Source organism: Amphiprion ocellaris, chromosome 17 (genome assembly GCF_022539595.1).
Source record: "Amphiprion ocellaris isolate individual 3 ecotype Okinawa chromosome 17, ASM2253959v1, whole genome shotgun sequence".
In the NCBI taxonomy this organism is placed as follows: Eukaryota; Metazoa; Chordata; class Actinopteri; family Pomacentridae; genus Amphiprion; species Amphiprion ocellaris.
The window spans coordinates 11,422,003-11,428,233 of record NC_072782.1 but is presented as its reverse complement, the minus strand read 5'-3'; the positions used below and the strand labels follow the sequence as shown (position 1 = coordinate 11,428,233).

General features: G+C 38.7%; 1 protein-coding gene across 1 annotated transcript in view; it reads left to right on the top strand.

Annotated features, from left to right (window-relative positions):
- Positions 1–5,253: 5,253 nt before the first annotated feature.
- The window catches only part of add1 (adducin 1 (alpha)), a 28,168-nt gene continuing 27,190 nt past the window's right edge, over positions 5,254–6,231 (top strand). The window contains exon 1 of the mRNA XM_035941262.2: positions 5,254–5,399. The gene's annotated coding sequence lies outside the window, so the exon portion shown is untranslated. The remainder of the gene's footprint in view (positions 5,400–6,231) is intronic.

Sequence of the window (6,231 nt, the reverse complement as noted above, 5' to 3'; positions counted from 1 at the left end):
CAATACCATCTTTGAGTAAAGGACAGATTACTGCTGGTGGGAGATAGAACAGTATTACAATCTACCTCTATGGCTGCTTTGTGGGTTCACTGAATAACAAATGTGAAGAAATTTACCTGCCCAGTTGAGCTGCAATAACTTTAAAATGTCCCCTTACTTCGACGAGGGAGAATCAGGCCGTGCCCTTAAATATGCCAACACTCCCAGGCATTGTGAGCGACACTACAAATTGTTTATTTTCATATCAGCCCGTGGTGATTTGAGAGCTTAGAGTTAAAGGCTGGCTGCAGTTAAAAGGGGATGGCAAGTGCCGCCTGAAATGAATACGAAAAGCAGCTGGGTTTATCTTCACTCGCTCTGTGACATGTGCTGCTAAGAGAAAACAGGTGACGCAGGAATGTGTGCTGAAACCTAAATGTAATACTGCAGCTCAAATGATTTGTTGCCACTTAGGCAAGTATGGATTTTAAAAGACATATTTCATGTGCTAATCAGATTTCTGTGTTATAAATCCTCCTTTCTTATCCTGTCTGTCACCCTTTTCTTATTCCGTGTCTCTTTCGCGGACACAACCTTGTTACCATGAGTCTGCACAAGAGTGACATTTAATCAGTTAAACTGTATACGTTAAACAAGTGGAACAGGCAGACACAGAGACATACAGACACCAGAGGCTGAACCTTATTTTAATGCTGCATTAGATAAGAATATCAGATTTAAGCGTAACAGAGACGGGAGTGTCACGAACGCTCTCACGCACACACAATGGATGGGAAAAGTAATAGAGCAAGGTGTAGATTTCCAGTTTAAGTATATGATCTCCACGCCTGAGCTCTTCAGACACACCAGTTGGATATATTTAGAGTCCCTAGCCGGTGTATCCATGCTACAAGGCAGACCACAATTATTCACAACACCGGAAGAGCCAGTGCTGGTCTGAGATCAGTCAAGAGGAGAGTGCATGTGTGGCGGCTGATACGGGACAGAGGATTAAGACCACGAGGAGTCAGAGGTCAGGGCCAGTGTGCCACTCATAATAAAGTATGTGCAGTAAACTTAGGAACTTTAGGTGTAAAATGACCTCACATTCAACTTAACATTATATTAAAAGGGTTTTCATATTTATCCGCTTTCACAGCTAATAAAAATTAAATGTCAGTAGATTGACAGGGGTTAAAAAGAGTCAATAGTTTTGTCACACAACTAAATGACAGAAAAACATGCTCGCTGTGTATTAATGAAATAAAAATGCAACAAACAGCAATATCACAATTGGCTGCAACAGAGCTTTGCACATCACGTTTTTTCTCAGACCCCTGTTAGGACTGCTGTTGAGCTTAAATCCCCATGGAGAGGATTTGTTTGGCCTTTCTGCTCCATTCATACCAGATACCTTCAAAAACATGCAGAAGCGGCAGGAAGAAGGGATTTTGTGCACTTCTTCTTTATATTGCATCCTGCAGCTGCCCTTTCCTGTCCTCTCTGATGTTTCCTCTTCCACTTTGAGTTGGCTTACTGCAATGAATTGCATGAAATGTCAAATACATAAGCTGCTGTATTTGCATTGATACTTTCCTAAACCAGTAACAGTAGAGCAATAACCATTTTGGAGTTATACCTGAGCAGTGGTGGAAGAAACATTCAGATCCCTAAATAAATAAAAGTCCCAATAGAGTAATGCAAAAATATTACAAGTAAAAGTCTTGCATGAAAAATCCTACTTAAGCAAAAGTACATTATTATTGGTAGTAAACAGCAGATAGAGTGTTGTAGTGGATGCTTGCCTCTGACTGATCTGTTATTATGTATGGGATCATTTAGTGAGAACTTCTAATATTATCCATTGTGAAAAATCTTCATCTTATAAGTAACTAAAGCTGTCAAATAAATGTAATAGAGTATGAAGTACACATTCACCCTACAGTAGTTCAATAAATGTACTTTCTTAGTTTCCACCACTGCACCTGACTTCAAAAAATACTGCAGTCCTGGGATAATAAAGCTGAAGTTTGTGTACCGTTGAACTGGACTGTATTTTACAGAAATGTGCATCTGTTGTGCATTCTACACTCACTGATATAAATAGGGTGGACAAAATAATGGAATCACTTACCTACAACACGATGCAATTCAACAACAGCATAAAGTACATGCTCCAAAATTACCATACAGTCGATTTAACATCTCTTTAAAACAGTTTCTAAAACAAACAAACAAAAAAACTCTAATATTATAAGCTTTATAAAGGTAGACGTTACAGCAGGACTGCATTAGTTTTAGCTCAGATTAATGAACTGGACACTGGGTATATAACTCTGCTCAGGTTGCTAATTTCTTCCCCTCCATAAGATGTGTGAGGCACCATCATTATTATGCAGTGAGGCAGCTGTAGGTTGTCCACATAGACTGTATATAAAGTCTATGGTCGTCCAACACAAAAGTGTCAAAGCAGCACCACCTAGCGGCCAATACTGGACATGTCAATAAACTGGATGAACCATTACCTTCTGTTTCTGCTGCAATTGTGTAGCTAGTGTGCCTGTGCTGCTGGGGCAACATATCTTTCAATACTTCCATCAGAAGACACTGAATTGTTCTAGAGATAGCTAGACAGTTTCATTGTCTGCTTCTGTAGAGATAAAAACAAACATGGACGTTAGAACAATACGTAGCTGCTAGTGAAAAGGTTAGATATTGTCAGAAACAGGCTGGTTTGATAAATCTTGGTCACTGATTCAATTGATTGCAAATACAGTGAATTAGTATGCTTTTATACAGATTTTTCTTAACTCAGAACTCTATCCTGCCATCCTGAACGCAAGAGATGACAGTGGTTATTTACTGGATTACACCAGAGTGCTGTTTTCTCCAGATATCCTGTCTTGGATCTCCAGCAAATCAAACAACAGCGCCCCCTGGCTGTCAGCTGATGTGTCCAGTTGTACACAATATTGTGTAGAGGGTTTGAAATGTGGCCCCACTTACTATCAGCACAATGAAGTTGACCTCAAGGTTTACTAGGATGGTGCACCACACCTACTCAGTGAAATTAACATGAGGACAACTGCTCAATAGAACGCACAATAACACCACAGCTGCAAGTCACAACAAGGCGAGGCCTGATGGATTGGATAATGTGACCTTGCACTGGGACAAAGGCGCCTCAGTGATTGAATTGGTTTTGACTGCTTAGATGATTCAGCTAAACTAAATTCACAGTTGTATGTATCCTCTCAAAGCTAGCTATATTCCCACTATAAATACGGTACATGTGGACAAACATCCATCCATCCATTAGCTATACACCACTTAGTCCTCATTATAGGGTCGCCAGAGGGCTGGAGTCTATCCCAGCTGACTTGGGGCGAAGGCAGGGGACACCATGGACAGGTTGCCAGTCTATCACAGGGCTACATAGTGACAGACAGACATACTCATATTCACACCTATGGACAATTTAGAATTATCAGTTAATCTCAGCATGTTTTTGGACTGTGGGAGGAAGCCAGAGAACGTGGAGAAAACCTACGCTGCACAGGGAGAACATGCAAACTAAATGCAAAAAGAAAGGGTCTTCGAGCTGCAAGGGTGGAGAACCATACATAGTTCAATTTATTGTTAATAATTACCTTTTCTTTTATGCCACGTCTCAAAAAATGGAGCCCCATACATATTTTTTTTTTTTTTTTTAATCATGGAATGAAGTCACAGTGACAAACTTCCAAAACTCATCAACAGTGTGGCACTTTTTTTTCAAGCCTCTGTATGCTAAGTATACTTTAAGAATAATGCATTAATATCATCATTGATAGCAATTATGCACAACAAAATGTCCATTTGCACAGTCCTTGGAGGTGACATGGTGTTATTTGGACAGCTAACATGTCTAAGCTGAAACTAAATTTGTGGTATATAAAATGGTTAGAGTAAATTACATGCAGTGGATGCATGAAGTACATTTACTCAAGTACTGTAGTTAAGTGCAGCTTGGAGATACTTGTACTTTTAATTGAATATTTCCATTTTATTCTACTTTATACTTCTACTTCACTACAGTTCGGAGGTAAACATTGCACTTTTTACTCCAGTACATTTATTTGGCAACTTTAATCATCTGTTTAATACAAATATGATCAACAAACAAATTATGGTGTAATTTTATAGATAGGCATAAAATTTTATTGATCGCCTGGGGGGAATTTTTTTAAAGATATCTAATGGATAAATTATAAGAAGTAGTTAAACCACCGTTACAAGCTTCACCATTAAAACGTTAATCATATTATCAGTATCAATAACTATAATCAAATAAAAGCAAGATTCCGGACTTTTTTTTTTGGTACTTTTAGTGTATTTTGATTTGTTATACTTTTTTTTTTTTTTTAACTTTCACCATAAATTTAAATGCACGACTTAATTGAAACAGAGTATTTACAATTCTATAATTCTACAATTTCATTTAGCAGATGCTTTATCCAACACAACATATATCTGAGACTAGACACAACATATAATATTAATGTGCTATTTGTAAAATATATTTGGTATACAGAGGTTTGAAAAAAATTGCCATATTGTCAATAAATTTGCAGGTTTTTATGAAACTGTTTTGGAAGTTTGTAACTGTGGTCATGCTGAAACTTCATTCCATGATAGAAAATATGTATAGGGATCGATTCTTTGAGAAGTGACATAAAAGAAATGTAAATAATAATAATAATTTGAACAGAGTATGTTTGTCCACATGTGCCAGATTTATAGATATTTATAGAGTTTAGCAATACCATTTCTACATTATGGTATTGCTACTTTTACTTGAGTACAAAATCTGAGCACTTATTCCACCTCTGCTTAGATGTTATTTAGAAAAAAATGCATTCAAATCAGTAATACAATGCAGTTGTGTGGCTCAGGATACCAATTTACAGTTACACATTATACACTTTTCTCTGAACAACAGATAATGCCTGTTTTTCCCCCTGTGTAAGTGAACTGAGAGATAACCTGAATAAATATTTAACTGATGTACAAATCAAGAAGATTCGATTATTAATAAATAATAAAAATGTGTGACTCCACCTTCGCTTTCGTGGGTTTAACTTTCAACAGTGAAATGAAAATCCAGTACCTCTTTTCGAAGGCGGGCCTACAAAGCATTGTCCAATCATTGTCCTTGCTGATATCATGTGATTCCAGTTGGCCAATAGCGAGCCGCATCTTATCCCGTTTGCCGCACCCAAGTAGGATGATGGTGGATGGGCGGAGCGACGACGGAGGACGACAATCGCAGGGAGATAAACCCACTCTGAAACCAGCAGGGTAGGGGATAAAAATAGTGAAAACCACCGTCCCGCTTTCACCCAGAATTGTTTATATTTCATCACTTCATCAAAGAGAGGGTAAGCTGCGAGATAACCGATGCGGTTTGCGTTTCAGCGGCGGTGTTTATCCGGTGCAACATGGCCCATGTGTGTTTTATGTTTGTCGTTGTGCTTCACTGTGGCGAACTGTGTTATGCTAATATGCTGCCTCTAAGCGGGGGAGGCTGCACACAGGCTGCTGTTTAAGCACTGTAAAACTGGTGTTTTTGTGTTTAACTGCGGTGTATTGAATTCACCTTGTCTGTGTGGGTTTCCTGGATGGAACAACAACAGTCGAGGGCCACTCACTTTGTGTCCGGAGTGTTTTGCCCCCAAGTATCGACAGCTAGCTGCACCGAGCAGGCCTGTGGTGCCATTATTTCTTTAATTTTACATGCGCACAGTTACTGTAGCTGCTAAATATGGATTCTTATCGATAGTCGTGTAGTCGGTTCCTTCCTGTGCAGGGCTTTTTGTAGTCAGGGTGCGTTTCCAAGTGAGATAATTTGGGTTCTGTTCAGCTATGTGGGGATGGAGCAGCTTCCTGACCGAGGTCAGGCAGCTGTGTGTCCTGCATGAAGATATCTCTGCACGTTTTTAAATTGTATGGTGGTTTGACAAAGAGGAAACACCATGAGGTCAGATAGAGAACTCTAAATCCCAATGGGGAATTGTGTTTGTTAGTACAGCAGCTGTATCACACATTAAAAATAAACATAGATAAGAAACTACACATTTTAACTAGATACTGAGATAAAATTTGAGCCACATTTCAACAATAAATTACAAAATGACTGTGCATGCTAATATTCTGTGCAATGGTCGTTAAAAAATCACAGTATGCTGTAATCTGTGTATATATGCAATTTTA